Source organism: Pieris napi, chromosome 12 (assembly GCF_905475465.1).
Source record: "Pieris napi chromosome 12, ilPieNapi1.2, whole genome shotgun sequence".
In the NCBI taxonomy this organism is placed as follows: domain Eukaryota; kingdom Metazoa; phylum Arthropoda; class Insecta; order Lepidoptera; family Pieridae; genus Pieris; species Pieris napi.
Window position 1 is genome coordinate 10,760,519 of NC_062245.1, and position 21,491 is coordinate 10,782,009.

Below are 21,491 nucleotides of genomic sequence, written 5' to 3' on the forward strand. Positions count from 1 at the left end.
TCTTAATCAAATGTTTTTTTTTAATATTACGATTTATATTTCATTTGTCATTTGTTTTATTTCCGTAGTAAAATTATAAAAATGGCTATTATTTAGCATTATTATTTATTTTTATTATTCCAAAGCAATTCAGCCCTGAAGATTAAAATTTGTCATTTTACGTAGAACCTCATATCTCGCTATCAAATAAATAAATACGTCACACATTTATTAATAACACTATCATTGGCAAATTTATTATAGGGCTATTTAATATAAACAATTCAAGAGATCCGCCTTCACACGTGTCTTTAGAGAGAATAAGTGACCTTGGACAATAATTGCGAGGGTACATATAACTGTTGTTTAGTATCGCTCTCTCAACACTTAGATCCAATCGGGGTTGACTAATTACTGTAATAACTTTGATGTATTTCCCCCCACTTCCCCTCAAATGTAACAGTATATATTCAAGTATCATGAGCGCTGTCTATAATTATTAATTTCGAAAAACTAGATATACAGGCCACAAAGTAGGTACGAAATATATTAACTTTATTCAAAAATATATAGCTTCAAGAAGTAATATTAACCTAAAGTTAAAACATGACTCATTCTATTTCGAAGTCGAATCACTCACATCATGCTCGGTTGGCTTGGGTTTTGTAGTCGATTAAAAATATAAGAACCTAAGCTTTGTCTATGGACAGATTTAGTATCCATACATATTAAAAAAACGCTGGGGGCTAGACAAGGTGTCTTAACAGTAGTATATGTACTGTAAAATTTATCGACACGAGCTGTCATTTTCATACAAATTTAGTCTTCCACTTTCTACATACACTACTCTTAAGGCATCTTGACTAAGGCCCCAGTATACAACATTTCATAACAGCGCAATTATCTCAGCATCTAGCATCTTACGACGTCTATTATGTCTGCAATTTGTTGCAGCACAATGGTGAATAACCGTCGGATATGGAGTAACGATGTTTATGTTTGCCACCTATGATGTCCTTGTTCAGACTTAAACTAGCGTGAGTCAGCCTTTGTGCCACAGCACCTGAGTCACAATTCCGTTACTAGACGTATTTCGACATATAATTATACACTCAAGTCGCCCATTAAACTATCTGTAGTGGTAGATTATTCATTATATGTATATCTAAAGAATAATGCAACATTAATACTATGTATTAATTTGATTATTAAACGGCTGATTTAGGGAAGCATCACACAGCGTCTGATTATGGTATATATTTTTTTGCTAACTGTACTTAAGCATTATGCACGATTCTGAGTATAGCTATTTATCTTTTATTAAAGGTATTAATTAATTTAGAACGTGGCTTGTGCTTACAAGAGACGATTAAATTTGCTATCCTACTTCAAATTTTTTTGGAACAGAGAAAGAACTTTTCCATTAATATTGTTTAGTCTTTATTTAGGTGAACATTGCCATAGACACGTTTAATTACCTCTTATCACTAAAATTCGGTATGTAAATTAAATAAAAGGTCAAAAGTTGCGTGCTAACTTATGAATTATAGCGAGAAATTTTAGCAAAAACAAATATTTGCGTGATGGCATCATTACTAATTAGCCACATCGACACTCCTTCGGGGCGTGACAAAGTAATGGGTTTAAGTAATACGTAAAACACCGGTTATTTTGACAGCATGCAGTAGACGCGCCTTGACTTTGCTAGGTGCGGCACGTCTACACACTTGCTTTTTAGTTTCCCTGTCTGGCCACCTGCCAAACGCTGTCTGCATTTAGTATTTCATCAAAAGCAATAATGTTTTTACTTTGAATTATACCTACGACAATCGATATCTTGAACCAATTGAAAATTCCGGAAATTAAGTTGTAAATACTTAAGACATACGTGACTGAAATTATCATTGTAAGTGCACTTTCAGTACTAAAAAGTAAACAAAGTAGGGAATGCAGTATTGATAATGCTAAACCACGAGCTGAATGATATATTATTTTCCTGTTAGGTTGCGATGTGCAATGAAGATGAACACATCGACGCCTATGGTCCGATTAACGGTGATATTGCTGGAATGCGTAGCCGCTCGGCCATTGTTCTTTACAAGCAAAAACCAATCACGAAACAACACCTGCATAAGCTTTACGAATCAAAAGTGACGTCACAGATATAAAAATAGTTGCAGGAAGATATAGTAATATCGTTAGAGGTGAGGAAACTATTATAGGATAAATTAATTCCAATGAAGCAGACAATGTTCTAGTAATACTGCGCGCGACGTTCTCATTTAATTAATCTCGTATGATGCGCTTTTCTTTATTGCTTGAAACCTTATTACTTAGCGGATAGGCCCGATAGGCAATAGGAGTATTAGGAGCAAAATTAAATCAGGGAGGGGGGTGGTAGCGGCAGGTGGCTGAGACGGAGGATCGAGTGCAATTTGCTAGCGAGTTCCTCCGGTCCGATGCAACCCGCAATGCGCGAAGCATCCGTTCGGAAATTACAAATTTGCCTTTCCTCCGTATTACAAAATAGTAAAATCAAAATATCGTATAAAAATTTACTTTTTGCTTTTTAATCCACCGCGTTTCAAATCCTAACACTTCAACACGCCGTAGCTTTCAATTTGCAAATTGCACTTTCAATTTTACCGTATTACGTGGAATTCTATACATTTCGAACCGTAAACGTACACCATACACATAGACTTTTCATCTACTTAGTGAAAGCTCTTGAAACTGCATATAAACTACACGGCATGCAGGAGACAGGATGGGGAGTCGTGACCCCCCAGACGCCATTGCTCAAAGGTACCTGCGATTCAACTGCACGTGAAATTCAACCACGTCAAGGCTGCACAGACGGCTCTATTAAATTTCCTCCGTAAGAGCCTTGTTATTCAAATTATTTATACGTACTTTTACTATTTCAATATAAATTCTCTCTAAAGTTTTGTATTTTGACTAAAGTATTTTAAACATTGCTTTTCAGCTCAAATAAATTAAACCATTAATATGAACTGACAACAATTTAATAACTTTAGTAAACGATATTGCAATAACCTCCGTGATTAAATTTATTAGGAAATTCCGTAGACAAAGCCATTAGAACGATGATATTATCACGGTATCGCTTTCAGAAAGTGGTTGTCTAAACAAGAAATAAACATGACACTGTATGTGGTCAAACAGTAGATCACTGCGGCATACTCGGATATAACAGAAGGCCAATATGAAAACGAGTTGTTATGTCACAGCTGGAACGAATCAATATGGCCAGCTTCACTCCAAATCTGAAGTGTTAATTAAACGTTAACGTAAATAAACTCGAGCGTGAAAACGTAAAGGGTCGGATATTTACGGATACATTATCGTAGGAAAACAAACTTGACGCTACCACTTGAGCCCGGTCTCTAATATAGCTAAAGTCGTCTCGTTTCAGCGGTGGACGGCACTTGACAAATATGAAAACCTCGTGAAGGCTTTCAGAATGCACGATAAAAAGTGGACTTGCATTAAATGCAGAAAAATCTTAATGCAATTCTGGATAGAAATAACACCTGATTTAAAACTACAGCAAAGATCTTAGAATTACTAATAATGCGCTACTTATTGAACTTCTAGACTAATCAAACACTGAAAAGCTTTATCGTCTATCAACAGTAACCGAGAACCAATTAGCCCATTAGCGTGAACATTGAAACGCAATAAAATGTTAAGAGAACTTTAACAGTGCCTTGTTCAGCGTCGGCCGTTAATTGGTGAAGGGTGAAGGACGGAAGAGCAACGTGGAGTCGGGAGGACCTCTAATTAACGCTCGAAGCACACCGATGCGATTGGCCTCAACTAATTGGGACTGTCTGTGACCAGTCGCGCAAATGCGCACTTTTTAATCTATGCTCCCACCTGCGAGTTATTTTTTTGCATCTAGAAATTCAGATTTATCTAAGGTAACACAAGTATAGCTTACAAATACATAAATGAGTTCTACTTATTTAATTTTGGGTTTATTGCCGTTCAATTTTTCTTTAAATGTCGCGTTGATAAATTTTAGTAGAATACTCTCATCAAAAACAACGATTCTTAAAACACTGCAATTACAAATATTACACATAACAAGTGTGAAATGGTAAAACAATAGAATGAAAAACGAGCCAAATTGCAAAAATAAACGAAACGAAAGATGAGAATCGGCACAACTGAATGGTGTACCGGGAAACGTTATAATTTATAACAAACGCTTGTTACAACATACATATATAGAAGTTATATCTATCATTACTATCATTTAAGGATTAATGCATAGATGTTACAAGGAAAATTATTTTCTGAAATTCTAACCACACACAAACTTGCACAGTCTGGCGTATGTTTATAATGCGATCGATATAATGTCCGCTAAAATTGCAGGGAAAGTAGAACGTTGTCGCATTTCAGATTATCAGCGATAATCAGACGAGCTGCAAAATTAATCTTTATATCAACGGAGTCAAGTATGCAATGTGAATGTACACACATTTTGTCCCCTTTCATCAAATGCAATAAGCGCTTATCAGGAGTGTAGTATCGATTAGATACAACTGCAAAAATAAAAGCATTATAGAAACTTAGCTTAATTATTTAAAGTAGTAAAATATGTGACCTCAACGGATAGGCGAAATTATGCCAATCGCCAAACAAAAGCGCTATTTGTCATACATGATTCATGGCGTGAATTATCGAACATCGCTACAGATCTCACGTCATCCCTGCTCACTTTATGTTCAAAATTTACCCAATACGATCTACAGCTGCATATTAATCACTAAAGGACAGAATTAGAACGCAGAATACATGAGTGCGTTTTGTATCATCCTCTAAAAATAACGTTTTAACACTAAAAAGTATCGACGATTTAACACAAATGGAAATGCCGTGTAAAATAACCGTTACCCTGGATTATTTTGAAACTAGAACGAGAGACAGGCGACAATGACTACGGACGCATAAAGAGAAAAACAATGTATGACCACTTTTACGACAGCTATATACCGTAGACATTTCACATAAATAATAGTTATAGAATATATCGAACGCAACAAATTACAAAGAAAGTAACTAATAAAGAAGCACGGAGAAATCTATGATTGTATTCAATTTAAGTTGCAATTTTCTCAACTAGCAGCTATTCGTTCTAGCTTTCATGATTTACAGCTACTAGATTAAATTATTGCACTACCATGACTTGTAGATGCTAACTTGTACATGAATCGTGCAATGCAACAGTAAAATAATAATTACTAAACGAAACAAGAGAACGTTACTCTTCAGTAGTTCAAAATATTATTGCAACAGTTTCTTTAACAACTTTTTTTTTATAGAACAGGAGGCTCATATGATGACACTCTGACATTGTCAGCCTTTTAAGAATTGGTATGCTCTTATCTTGAATGACACATTCGGATATACTTCAGTGGGCTGGTTTCACATTGAGTCCAACACTTCCAACTACAACACATGCAACCTGGCAACAAACAGAACTAACTTAGGTTGTTGAACCAAATATTGAACGTGATTTGAGAGGAAATTAGATCAGGAATCCCTACGATCGCCTAGGTCCTACGTGCAGTTTAATTTGCACGACCGCCGGGGACCCAATCAATTGCAAATAACAATTTCCGAACACACGAAACAGCTTATCGTTGAAAGGCCTGCCTCGTTTCAATTTAACGCGTTTGATCGATTCTTGCTGAAACGCGTGAAGTTTTGACTAATCCCTAGTTCCTACAGCTTTATATAGAATACACACAGCACAATTAACAATTTACAAATACTTTAGAATCGTAAAACTTAAGTTGCCACCCGTTTTAGACAAAATACTGACGAAAGCCATTAAGCGCCTCAATCCAATATTTTCCTTTTTCATCCTTTTTTTTAAGTCTCTGCTTTCTGTGCCTTCCGCAATATTATTTCCTTTGCTTATTTATTATTCTTTATTATGTTCTGTCTGACCGGCAGAGCTTAGGACATTAGATACAAATTGGATTGAAGTTATAAAGTATCTAAATTGTCTGAATATAATACGGGCCCTTGAAATTCAAATCAATGACCGTTTATCAAGCTTCCTTGACTTGTGGGACAACGTTGCAATCTTAAAATTAACTGAATACGGGGTTAATGACCTCCGTTGGTTAAAAATACACGATCTCTGTCCCACGGGCGGTCAAGATTAAGTATAATTGTAACTAAAATAATACTTTATAAACGATATCGCGAGGTAGGGTAGGGCGGGGCTAGTTGAGCAATTTTTCACTTGCTTGGATATAGCTCCTCAATGATAAGTCTCAATGAGTTGTTATGTGTCCTGATGGATTAGTAATTTATCCCTTAACAAAAGTGTCCATAGTATTTTTTTGTAACAAGTCCAATATAATAGCTACAGATGCTTAAATGCAGAAAGTCAAGTATGCTCAATGTACCCCATAGGTGGGGTAAGTTGAGCAAAGGTATGGGGCAAGTTGAGCACTAAGAATGTCTAGGCCAAACCATGGGTTCTATGTTAACATGAGATGAAATAAAATATGTGTTAGACAGTCAGCTTCTTATTTATAGTCTTTTATTGACAGAACAACAGAATTTAAAGAAGTTTTCTTTGTATAATTAACCGAAACTAGAATCAACAAAACATGAGCATCCATATCTATCCATTACTTCCGATAATTTCTAAAAAAGATTACCAAGGCTGGTGGGTTCTGGTTTCTGTATGGATAGCTATGATTTTTTTTGTTTTTAAAACATCATCAACCATTCTTTTCGGAAACCTTTTTTGCAATTCAGCTTGGTGGAATTTCAGCACACTCTTAGGCAAGGCGACGGACGTCTTTTGGAGAAAAATGCCATTTGTAGCAAGATTTTTTTCAACAGTTCTCTTGTGAGAGAGGATATACTTCCCTCGGTGTTGTATAGCCCATAAATGAATCATCACCTTCATTTAATTTATTTAAAAGTCAACCAATACCGAATTCTTTAGCGGCGGTATTCACACTTTTTCCCTCATCGTGGACAGCCTTTGCAGCATTATTTAAGTATTCAGTAGTGTAAGAACATCTTGTAGTCTTCCTCTTGTAAGTCCGCATCCAAACAAAAAATAAAAGATTCATTACTCATCAGTTGTTTAAGTCGTAGAGTTAGTTGAGCTATAGTTGCTCAACTTACCCCAACCCGGAATTTTAAAAGAAAAGTAGGATTGTAAATAAATGCCTAGAATTAGACCCAAAACCTATTAACAAATCAAAAATACAATAATCTTCTGAAAGATTAACACTCTCCTGATTGAAAACAGAGAACATTTGACAAAGACAGACGAAAACTTGCGATAAACAATGTTTTTACTTTTTGGTCACAAAATAAACAAAACGCCGTGACACTTCACTCACTCGTCGAGCTGCCACTAGCTATCGTGCGATGATTACCTCTCCTACGACTCCTTCTTTTCGCTATTTGATACTCCCGCGTAAGGTGAATAGTTTCCGAGATATTTCGATTGCCCAACTTGCCCCTATGCTCAACTAGCCCCGCTCTACCCTATAAATAAATCAAAATTTAATCCTTAATAGGTAATGAATTTTAAAATACCAAAATTTGATTAATTTATTGTATTAGTAGCTAGGTGTGAGGAAAAACCACAGATTTTGTTTGTTTATATCCCTCTAAGTGTTAGAGAAAAACATACCATCGTATCCTAGACAAAAATAGAACCTACCTTCACCTGTTAGGTTATCGTCTCATAAAATTCGGTTCATCCGAGGCAGATGGCAAGCTATCGGCTCGTGAATCGAGGATTCGTCACGACGTAAAACGTGAGGGGAAACAGCAAAGATAAAGTACATAGGTACAACGTTGTCGAAGATCAGAAACATGCCTCTTGTTTATAAGTAATTACCGCTATAAATTCTTAGATACAACGGCGAACGCAAACTTTATCCTAATTAAAAATCTCGTTAATTACCGTCTTATAATAACAATTGAAAATAGTTTTTGCTAACTTCACTCTTCGTCATTCGCGTGAACACTGTTATTGTTTCAACATTTTCATAGTAATTACCGCGTCAATTTGATAATATATTTTAACGATTATTAAAGACTATTATTTTATTAAACAATTCTTCATATAAATCCTCAGTATAAATGATGCATTACTTCGCAAAGTTTCAGCGTTTCAGCGTAAAGTCGGTCGAGCGAATTGGGTAATGCATCCGAAACTCGGTCGTGATGATGGTTTTCAACCGCTTTCACGAGGCTATATGCTAGCGCCCGCCTACGCCTTCTTTACATACAATCATTGAGCCGCTTACTGCATTGCAGGGTTGTCTACTGACTTGAAAAAAATATTCTTCTGCTATCCTAAGACACTTAATGTCCTATGTTAATACATAATAAGACGAATGTTTAAAGTGTAATATACAATTGTAATGTTTAAATAACTTTATTTCTCACTAGCGGCCCGTCCCGGTTTTGCACGGGTAGAGATTTATCTTTTAAACATTTTGGCATAAACGTACAGTAAATGCGGACATACCTCAATAATTATGTATTTAGCAATAGTGTATCACTGGCACCTTTTGTGTACGGGACTTGATGAAAACAAAATGATAACAGAATAAATTACATCAACTGGTAAATTTTTTAAATATTTCACTGAGGTTTAGAATTCCTTATTTTTTTTTTACTATGAAATCCTTATTTTTTTCTTGCAATTAAAATAGACTATATTAATCAGTGATAATGTAGCATTCAAACGTTGAAATAATTTTTAAAATCGGTCCAGTACTTTTTGAGCCAATTCGTTACAAACATACTTACAAAGAAATCTTTCCTCTTCATAATATTAGTATAGCTATAGATTACAAAATGATATTGATTTACATGAGAAACTTTTAATATAATTTAGTCCTAATTTTAGTTTTCTTATGTATCTTTAACGCCATTTTATATTTATTAAACACACCAATATTTCGAAATTTAGACGGTAATTAATTTTTTAAATTGGAATCGCATGATAATTAAATAATATTCTATACGTTGGATTAATTTTGCTATGGTGGCAACCATAATAAGCAAGCACAATGCCCCGTCCCACATCGCAAGTGTCTGAGTCAGCGTCGGCGCCGGCGAATGTTTACAATTGACACGATTGATGGCACTCACAGAAGCCGGCTTCACGAAGAGATTTCACACAATTATGCTAAGCGAATTCGCCAATTGATTTACCTACGTATCAGAATTTTATGACCCCCAATAGAGATTATTTTCGACTTTCCAGTAGTTTACACCACATAATGGTAACTTATAGGTATAAAAAGTCACTTTGGTGGTCACGAAACGTTTTACGCGTTACATGAGGGGGGTTTAATAATCTCCAAAAATTGCGTGACGTAATACTTGAACGCTCCCGTAGCTAGACTGCCGTATATCAAAATCCAAAACGTTTTTCACATTCGGGAGTCGTCCTTACGCTAAGTCTCGCCTCCGAAACACCCTTACAGCATATTCAATGCCACCACTAAGGAAAGCCAACCAAAGCCAATTAGAAACGATATAATTGCATACTATACAAATTTATTTGTGTTGAATAGGTGATGAAGCAACGTATTACGTTAGTGTAAATAGCTTCACACTTAGTTGACAAACAAGTAATTATTTGTTAGGTTAGGTCAGCACAGCGTCGTTATACTAGAAACATATGATCGCTCGGTGTCAGATTCTAATAGGTCAATTACAAATCAATAAATAATCGAATTCCAACATCCGTCGAAGTCACGCTTGAAATACTTTAGGTACAAAATGCAGTGAAGCATAGCATTATTAAGGAAGGCGGGAGCATACATAATTTTAATGATGATACAAGACGTGCAATGTTGGTGTTGAGAAACGAGAACAAAACGCTTTAACCAACTCATGATTCAACTGTAATTTTGAGAATTAAACGAGGTAAACGCATAAATTTAACTCAAAAGGTCGTGCGAGAAAAATGAACTAATTCCTGAAAAGACGTTCTATAACTTCATTTTTAATATGTTCCTAAAGATAATCTAGACCAGTGATTCCCAACGTGGTAGGTTTATTTGAAAATTTATTAAAATTTTTGGAATTTGAATTTCAGTTATGTTTTGAAAATTTACTTACAGTGTTTCGATCGTCCTAGTAATTTCTTCTTAAAATGTATTATTTAAATTCCTTTAGTGATTAATTAAGTCTTTTGATATTAAAAATTATGTATTTTACATAAGAATTTTAGAAAGGCTAAAATTGGTAAGGTAAAGGTATCGTTTGTCTTTGAACCTTCTGTGTCTGACGCTGGTCGTCAATTTCCTTATCATGTCTTCCTTTCGCGTATGAGAACAGTTGCGCATATAGAAATCCATTGGTGTATATTTTAGTGGCAACAAATAGAAGAAAACTGAAAGATAAATCAAAATGTAGCTTAAGGCATAAAAGAAAACTATAGGATAAACAAAAATGCAAAATTCAGTATACAGTATACAGATAAAGGTAACAATATAGTAGCAAAACAGATAAATCCTAAATTCGTAATGGTCATTAATAAATATTTGTTTGGTATTTCAATTAGAACATCGAGACGTGTGAATTGTTTAAATGGCGTGAGAACGAGGAATTGTTTTCATAACATAACTGTTCCAAAGCATTGAGAGATTGTGTTAAACTGGGATAAATGTGTCTTTTTGTATTCCATATTATGATACATTTAGGGAAGAAGATAAATACAACCTGTATAAAAGGTTATCTTTATTCTTTCCAAAGAAAAGGACCTAGGGGAAGAAGGTGTCCCCAAAAAGAAAGAAGAAATAGAAGCGGTAGCAGGAAGCGAATGGAGAAAGAAAGCCATAGACAGAGTCAGTTGAAAAAAGCTGGAGGAGGCCTTTACCCGTGAAGGGGTTCCGATCGACGGTTCTGAAGGTAGCTAGGATATAGTATATAAATAATGTATATAATGTAAAATACTAAGCTGTATATCACCTTTTGTCATGATTGGAAATTAAACGGATGGGTGGATTATTAAAAGGTGATATTAATTGTGTTCGTTGCCATGATTCACGTTTTAAATAGGAAAACATCGTTATAAACACAATACTATCTTTAGTCCACGTTCTTTAAAGCCGATAAGGTTTGAAAGGCCATTGGTCAAATACAACATCGCACACATGCAAAATCTATGATTGTTTAATTACATGGCACACATCTATACCGTAGACTGCAACATGTTTCCTATAAATAGGTTTAATCACATCTTAAAAAACTCCAGTGGGACATGACAGCTAGTTGTGTTATTATTCCTAGTTGTTTTTTTAACTAAATCAAATTTCCTTTTCATTCGTTATTGTTTCCCGTTATATGAACTAAAGAAAACATCGGAATTCTCAGCCAAGAACACAATAAAAATAAGTAAAAACTAAATATCGTAACATAAGAACAGTGTGGCTCAAATCAAGTTGCGTGTTAAAAATATAATCCCGTGCTACAGTCGAGGCTAAGAGAAATCGAATTGTTTCTTGTTATTAGGTCAACAAAAGTTTCATAAAAACGTAAAGAGAATTAGATTAATATATAATATTCTTGATATGAAATTCAGACTTATCCATGTGATATTTACATTAACAAAACGCATTAAATGATCACAAATAATATAATAGCTGCCCCACGAATATCACCTTTATATGATTTTTTTACTAAGTCTACCTTTTTAGTAGCTAAATATGTAAGTACCAACATATGGAACATTTTGCTATGCAAGTCAACAAAAATTTGTTACGGAATAAAAACCTATTTAATAAGTTAAACTAAATAATTAATATTTTTCAATGTTACATAAAAACCTCAAGAGTTCAAGGTATAAACTTAAAAAATACTCGAATTGGTCCAGCCGTTCGACTTTTGCTTACCAACATATTTAGCGATTCATTTTTATTTATATATAAATGAACATGCAGTCGCAGGACGCAAAACGCATTTTAAATTCTACTGATTCAAGGCTCTTTTAAATGCGTGAAGTTAAATTTTATGTGTGCTCGGGTAAATAAAATACATTCGTTAGTTATCTTGAAATAATGTTATCTTTATCACCAATGTTCGTTGTAAAACATATCATTCCGCTAATTGGGGTTATTCACCTTTCTGTGCATTGTGTGTAATAAATCCAAAGCCAAATAACTTATTCTTTATATAAAATATAATATTTTTAAAAATTAATTTTTATTAATTAGCAAAACTGTAGATCAACGCTGTTTTAACTAGATTTGATCACAATCTGTTTATCTGTTGGAAGTATTAAATTATTAATTTTAACTTCATTCACTAAGGCTTTTAAAAACAGATTTATTATTTAAAGGACCATTTTGCATAGGCACGTTTGCGTGGGTTTTGCGGGAACAAGTTTTTGTATCTGCCCACAGGACTGCATATCGGTAACCGGTGAACAAGAACGAGTTTAGTACTGCCTACATTCCTCCCTGGACTAATAAGTAATATATTTATTGGCGTTTGAAAATCAAGCAATCTCCGTCGGTACATATGCCCAAATGAACCCTGTTTAACTTGGTTTTCGGAGGCGGAAGTTGCTGCTTCCGAAAAAGCATATCAACCCATGAACTTTGTCATTAGGCATTACCAGAACTATTAACTATTTCATGGAATACATGATAACCCAAGCATGTTATTTTTAATTGATATGAATTTTTACTTTGACGCGTGTTTAAGTACTCATACTTCATATATATCTGAATTTCATATATGTATATCTATATCTTGAAATTTGACGAATTCTTAAATGATCCTAATCATTGGGATTGATTTGCTCCAGTTCAAACAATTTGTATAACTCAAAATTTGGCAATTAAAAAGAGTGGCGGAAAGTTTCTTGCCAGTTCTTCTTGCCCGCTCTACGCCCTTCACTTGCAAACTGGTAGTAAATGTTAATGTAAATAGTGTAAATTAATATAACTTCTTTTTTGACGTTCATAAGTGTACTTGTTTACCTATATGAATAAAGATATTTTGAATTAGCGTTAGAGTTTGAATTAAAATAACTATCACTAGTTTCTGTACAAAATGCATTTAGCATTGATATTCCTTGTTATCATACAGCTGTTACAGATTAGATTATAAGGTGTATTTTATCGAAGACTTGCTTGAAGAGCACTTTCAACTTAATGACTTGTAAATTTCTATTTTGTACCTATTCTTTATTAATTTACTTGCTGCTGTAATTTACTAATTTATTATTGTGTTTGAAAAACGACACGTTACACATGCTATACTTTTTTGTCATTTAAAGTTAAAACGAGGCGAACGAAATCTCCAGCTGCGAAGTGCATTGGTAAACGACAAAATTATCCAGCAATGGTGTGGGGAGTTATTTCTGTACATTTCGCGAGAAATGCAAGTATCCTGCTATCCTAGTACAACATAGATCGGACTAATAGGGAACGGTCGATGCCCTCAAAGTACCAAGAGTCTTAGACGAAAAATTATAACTGCATAATTTTGCCAATCAAAATTATATGAACATGTAAAGCTAATTTCATTGTTACTTACAATACGATCGAATTGAATAGTAACCATACACAGAGAACTGCCGTGCGCTTATTTAGAAAGAACGACGGATTTGTTATTATTAACTAAACTGCACTAATTCTTATCTTTGATACTCTATGTTTTGTCTATTAAAAAACCATGACTATAGTAGTTAATTTTTAATAACCATCTTTTTTTTGTACACCAAAAATCATAGACAAGTTTTAATGATAGGCAAACATAACAGTTATCGTGTGTAAGCTAGGAGAATTATGTTAAAATATTATGCGTTGTATATACATTTTCGTATGGACATATTCGACAAAATTATAGTGAAACTGGACAGTACAAGTTAATTAAGTTATATAACATCCGCGATTCGCTGAACACTTAACTCTAACCCAATTTATGCCATACAAAGATGAAAGAGATCAAAAAGAAGTTTTATGTCTCAAAAGTTAGCGTCACTTGTTTGATGTCAATTTTAGACCACTATAATATACAGTTGAAACTTGATCAACTAGCATTAAAACGTGAGGATACCTTTTTAGTTATAAACGCATAATCCTGGAGATTTGATTCTAAGCAAAACAATAATTGTTTGGGTCGTGAGGTACAGCCAGAACTTGCTTTTGATCAACGCGTTAAAGATCTGCCCGAGACCAGTTTCAGGACTACGTCTCATTTCCGCAATTCGTATTAAAGATTGCTTATTTGGGATTCTTTAATTATTCTATAGCATATTTCGGATAACCGTTCATCTCCCGTTATACATGTTAAGGATATCTTTAATAACGATTCCATATAAGTAAAGTCGTTGTAAAGCAATTGCAAAATAGCCAGGACCACTTAAGTTTACGAAATCAATACGTAATTTTTATAAAAACATTCAGCCGAAACCTACCCAACGGGTCATGATAAACTGTCAATACCATTTTTGGAGTAGTTATCTGGACATCCATGTTCAGATTTTATATATGCTTTTGAGAGAATTACCGACAGGAAAAAGTGCCGTATGACTTGATATTTAAAAGACTGAATTTCATTAATAATTTACAATGTTTAATAACATAATTTTTATCTTATAAAAACGTTTAATAAATTTGATATAATTGTTACAATCTTTGCCTCATTCTGGGAAAGGAGTAAGACATAGGTGAGTCTAAAGTTGTCTTAATTAACTCGCGATATCAAAGACAATAGATAACATTTATTTTATAATAACTGACACACAATCCACTTTCTCATATAACCGCAACAGCATACTTAATTACAAAGGCAGACAAGACATGTCTGTGGAAAATGTGCTTGACGCGACTACTGTCTGGTCACAACTTACAAACCGTAAGTAAGAGCGTGAGAACAAACCAGAACATTGCCAATTAAAGGAACAGCTCTTAGTAATGCGAGCTATTAATTGCTTTACCCATTGCGGACATGCCAATTCTATTGAACGCGACTGTTTATTTGCAGATACGTCTAGGATTAACTGTAACGTGCAGTAGGCATAATGAGATTGGCGAAGTGGCTGAAAATGAATCATCAGAGGTAATGCCTTGGGTCAGGAAGATGGCGAACGCGTAGGTAGACTTGTAATAGGAACCTGTTTGGGTCATGCAACTCATGCAATTCTATTTATAACCCCGCCTTTCTGTATTCGGCCTAAATAATCGACTTTTGCGCCTGAGAATTTTATGTATACAATTCTTTAAACAAATTTGGATCAAGTTGGTTTCACACATTAAAAGCGCCATTGTGAGGCTTATTCTAGAAAGAGCTTATGCCAAAGTTAATTAATATTGTGAAAGATTAGATTTAGAACATGTGGGTGTAGTAATTGCAAATATTGTATTATCTGAACACCTCAATATATCTGAGCGTGTGGGCGCAGTAATACGCTGTAAAATAAATAATGTAAAACAAAACAGTAAATTACACCATATTTGGAAAGAGAAACTTAATGTAGACGGATAAACTGGCTGCACAACTGAGTTTTCAGTTCCACCTTAAGATCCGAGTATAAATGGAGTATCAATGAGTTTCCTTGAATCACGTCTGGTATTTATTAACCTATACCTATTCTGGCGTTCAACAAATTCGATGTCCGCTATTACCGCGTACCGACACGTCTTATTATAGGCACAGGCTTCGTTTACCAAACAAGTCTTCCATTCTCGGAGCTGTATTTAGAATGCAACAGACATTCACTATGCACATACAATAATGATAATTTTATATCTTCGCTATATAATTTCACAACGTTCATTATTAGGATTATATTTTCTTCAATAATTACAAAAATGTATGGTATATGTTCCAAGAATACAATATCTTGTAAATAGATAGTAGCATGGCATTTAACATTTAGCACAATGGCTGGGTCCTTTCACTGAAATCCGTGGCATTTTAAAGATACACAATGAGCACAACACGATTCACGACCGACGATCCTCCTTCTTAATTGCGAAACAAACTCATATCACTAGCAAATTGTATAATCAAAGTTATTGCAATTCTGATGCTATCTATTTATTACATACAATACTGTATTTAACTTGATAAATTTAAAATGGCAACATTTTTGAGACATCTGGTACAATTTAAGTCGATGTATCGGTTAGAGATTTGGAAGACATTATTATAATTGTTTGTAATGTATAAAAAACAAAGTAATAAAATACTTATAACAAATTTGTTATTTCCAATTCCCAATACCGGTATCTAGATAATGTTTTCATTAGTTTTTACTAAGATTTTCAAGTCTAGAATTTCCTTGCAATTAGTGTTTAGTCAGTCGCACCGTGCAGTCGCGTTTTTGTCTAGTTTCTTACATTATCGTCCGACCTCATTACTTAACAGGTCGAAAAGGCGATTTCCTTCTCAACCTCGTGAGCGTCACAACAATCGCAGACATGGCCTTCAATTGTTACAAAAACCTATCACAATAAAAACACTTTAAATTTTGTTTTCTTGAAAACTTGTTCCATAGTCAGAGTAATAAGTGTAAAATCATTGAATGTAGTTATGTCGAACTGGAACGGCACGTGGTTCGTTTCTTCAACACCATCACCGGTCGTACCGTTCTCCGCCATAATTGCCGCCATTAAGATGAGTCACGCTCAGCGACTCGGACTCAGACCCGCCTGTTTTATCAATCGCCATCGACTACGTTTCTTTTTTGTTGATAAGTATTATAGGGAAACCTAAACTACTTGATTTACCAAAAATAATTTTGGCACAGGAGATAGTGGAAAATTTTTAAAAGCACCTGAGAAAGTTTGGTCTTGTTCCGCGCGAGGGCCTCCAGTAATAGTTGATCATGTATCACTATATGACGTCAACGAGGTTAATAAGCGGCAAGAAGGAGTCTATTCGCGTAGCAAGGAGCTAGTAGTATTCACAGGAAGTAGACGATTACATCATTCCCGTTGGATATGGAAAGAGCCTCGAGGCTTGATTTATGTCTTAGTACTTAAACCATTGACGCAAATATCTGAATCAATCAAAAGACAGGAATATAGAACAGCCGCCGCTGTTGACTATTTAGCATAATAATAAAGCAGCCCAGACTGGTTGATGTCATCACATTGTTTATACTGAAACATTTTTAATATTCCTAATGAATGTTTGCAAATTTGCGTACAAACACTATTTGAAATTTAAATTCAAAAATTATAAGTGTAATGATATAATTATCTGGATATCATCAGTAAAGCTACTCCACCTATAAATTGGGAAAGCGACTTTTGATCTACAAATAAACGTTAATCTTGTCAACCCGTACTCAACGATAAATTCCATTAATGTGCTATTTAACACGTATTTCGCCTTTAATGTTAACTCTGACTTATAAGCAGAATTAGTTGATGACGATATTAAACACGCATTGGTCGTTGGGCGGTAAGACAAATGTCTAAGCCACGTTTATAAATAGCCCGTGACGATGTTAGAATTGAGACTTAAAGCGAAATATGCTCGAGGGGTTCCAAGGTATATAATGAAGGAAAATAAAACATAGTTGAAATGCGACATGGCACTAATTTAAAACCTCCCGTCAGATGCCGGAGTGGCGCAGTAAATCAAGCCGCTCCCGTGCACGAAATGAAAATAATGCTTATGAGTATGTATGAGCACAGTATGAAAGAGCACGCCCAGTACACTGTGACACCTTCGATAATTTAATAACGCAAACATGAATATTAATATCCTTAATTGTCTCGTCACGTAAGGGTTTGCTGGTACATACTGTGTGTTTTTAATCATAATGAAGCATTATATTAATTAGAACTACTTGCTTTTAATTATAAAAATGTTGAAAGTGCTTGCAAAATATTGAGGTGGTGAATTATATTAAGTATTCACAATACGAAATTCTAAACTTTAAAAGCTTCTGTTCAAGGAATTTTAAGAGAACTAAGAAGGAAGCGATAAAACGAAACATTAACAGTTAAATAATAAACGTTAAGAAAACACATTCTCATTGTAAAGCAACGGTCTGCTTCAATTTGGTGGAGAAAGCAACATCGATGTAATTTCTATAGCGAATGCAGTGGATAAATGGAGAGGCGTTCCCGAAGGGCCGTTAGCACTGCGCAAGAGCACGTGTAACTATTTTTACCGAAATACGTTCGTTACCATCATTCTGTTTAGATCAACTTCCGACTTTTTAAAAACATTATGCAACGTATGTTAGCCGGACCGAATCCTCTCATGTGAAAGTAACAAGACAATGTTTATGTTCTGTATAATTAAAACTCGTTGCCCCAGTTCTTGATTAGTAACAAGAAACCTTAGCAGTGATAAAATTTATTTATGAGAGAAAATAACATTGGTATAAACGCTGTTATAGAGTTATTATCTGCAATTCTGAGATTCTTAGCTCTCACGATTCGACTCGACCGCAGACCATTAGTCACACGCTTACGTACTTGCATTAATAGATCCAGACAGTGAAAAAAATAATAGCTTAGAAGTAAAAAAATAATTACGAACAAATGTAATTGATAAGTTTCGTTTGGGTGCTTGAAAGACATTCAATACCGCATTGAAAACTTTAATGATAAAATGAGATATATTAACGATAACAAGATATTTAATATTCAACAATTAAAACTTGGCACTTGTCTATCTAACGAGCTGTATCAGACAGACTCGACAACACGACGGAGAGCAATTAATGAAAAGTTTAACATTTTTGTTAAATAATTGCGGTAGAAATGTAGGAAAGCGAAGCACCGCTCGTACCACAAGACTATGAGCGGTAATTTGAAGAAACGCGGTCTACAAAACGTCGTAAATAAGCTTAATCATGGTACAGCCATTAGTAACGGTAGACGCAATTAAAATATTGACTTTGCTTTTTACCATTATGACCACAGATTTTCAAATAATGCTAACAAAAATATGTTAAACAGAATCTTATTAATTAACCGCATATGTACTTGGAAGCGTCAATTTTGTTAAATAATTAAGTTTAGTTTTTATCAAACAATTTATAGAACAAAAACTTTTTATAATAAATATAATCTATGTACAAAAACAAGTACAATTGTGGTAATATTTATGAATCAAATATGCAGTAACAGGGGGAAGTGCCACAAGAACGAATGTTATGGAAATAGGTTTAACCCCAAACTTAGGGACGTAACACCTAATTCAAGCATTCATAATGACACGACATCGCACGCTAACGTGCCTTATACATAACGTCGACATTAACCACTAAACCAGTCATGCATTTTTATAAAGAATAAGAAGAGACTATAATAATCCAATAAAACTATTAAATCATAATATAGTTTTATATTTTTCAATTGCAGTTCGATAATAATAGACGAATAAACACATCAGGCAATGTAATTGAGATTATTTCGTTTTACTAAAACAGTTATTTAGAAATAAAATCAAGAATAAAAACACAATATAACTTTTAGTACGTCTTTAAGGGCCATATTAATCCAATCTTGTTGTAAAATGTAACAAAGAGTAAGTGGAATCAGTTATATCCGTTCTCTATACAACGCGAATTAAAGTGAAAATAATGAAAGCGTTAATTATTATAAATATGAGATATGTCTGAAATTATGAATAGAAGTATATTAGAACTTGCGTGATGAAAGCGAACATGTGAGTATTGGAGAAATTCAGATAAACACGATAATCGTAACGCTATTTAATTTACCGCTTAATCAATTATACGATATCCATAGATAATAATAAATCTGGGGTAAATTGCAAGCTTTTGCAATATCAGTGAAAGCGAAGTAAAATAATAACACTTTATTTACAACACAATAACACAGAAACAGGAGAAAAGCTTAAATAAATGAAGACAAAGGATGTAGATGGTCGGTCATACTCCTTTAAGCAGTTTCTTCCAGACAACCCAAACATAAATAATATAAATCTATAAACACCATACAGAACTTAAAACTAAACTAAACTACTCAATATAAAATTTATATATTGATTTATTTAACACTTCGTTTCATTAGGAAATATAATACGATTGACATAAGTAAATGAAAAGGAGGGCAACTAGCAGCCTTATCGCTTTCGAGCAATCTCTTCCAGGTAACAACTGTGAGAAAAAAAAAGATACGGTAAGCAAGAAGTGCAAAAATACACAAGACTGTTAAGACAAAAGTAATGGAACAAAACAAATCAATTAAAACATATGTAAACAGTGATCAGGACAATATTAAAAAAAAGAAAATAATAACAAAGGTTTATTGGTATAATACAGTCATCAGTAAAGAAAATAATTTAGATTATAGTACCCTTAACATGTTATAAGATAGGCTTAAAATACAATTTAAATTGGATTTAGGTTGGATTAGCATAAATACAATTTCAGTACGGTATTTTCGTCGTTCTGAATAGACCTGATCAGACATCGTCAATGCGAGCTGAGGTGTATGTTTTCCTTTAAGCTGTATTACGCAAAAATCTATATATAAATGAGAGTTGCAGATACACAATACGAACAACGCACGTTAATTCACACCGAACGATATGGATTTTCGCACTTATTAAAGCCACGGAAACTCCCATGAGAAATACAAAATTCGTGTGGGGCGTAAAACAGGGGTTCCGAAGGATATGTGTAGAATTATCGTAATACGAAAAATTATAGTTTCCCTATGTCGTCACCCGATTAATCTCTCTCATCGATTTATTTATAAAAACAAATAAATCAGAGGCGCTACAACCTTGTTAGATCTGGGCCTTAGATTTCTGTATATGTTTCATGATCATTTGTCAATCTAATAGGCAAGTAGGTGATCAGCTTCCTGTGTTTTGAAGTTTTACGATGTTTTCTTTCACCGTTCGAGCGAATGTTAAATGCGCACATAGTATGAAAGTGCTAACTGCATTATAGAATTGGCATGTATTATAATGGACTTCAGTATTCGTTGGAATTCACTGGTGTATTTCATGAAAGCGAGGAACCATTTATCTATTCATAAGTCAGACGGGAAATACTGCCAACGAGTATGAATTGCAGGTTGCCCCAGGTCGGCCCGACGTTCGGATCGTAACTTATTCATAGTCTGTTCAAAGCGCCTGAGGGTTGCAGTCAGAGGGGGTTAATGACCGTATGACGTCATCCTCCCTAGTTACAGCTGGTCATGACGTCATGCTATCAAAACAAAACCTACTCTAAATCCTCAATCACAAGATTCAATCTGACACAGATATGTGAACCACATGTCCTGTAGGATGTGGTCACATGATCTCATTTTAATTTGACTTATAAAACCTTTAGCGGGAATGGAAAAAATGTTACAACAGCTGTCAACAAAAAAAAGCTTCATATAAAACCTATATTTCATGTCATACCTTTTGACTCACTTCCTTTGTGAAGTGATTAATTACGACCGTCAAATACCAAGTACGTAATGGTATAGCGGGATCAAAAACATCAGGACACTTATCACTACGACATT

General features: G+C 34.3%; 1 protein-coding gene across 2 annotated transcripts in view; it reads right to left on the bottom strand.

Moving 5' to 3' along the window:
- The window catches only part of LOC125054489 (titin-like), a 92,968-nt gene that overhangs the window by 16,790 nt on the left and 54,687 nt on the right, over positions 1-21,491 (bottom strand). The window lies entirely within an intron of this gene.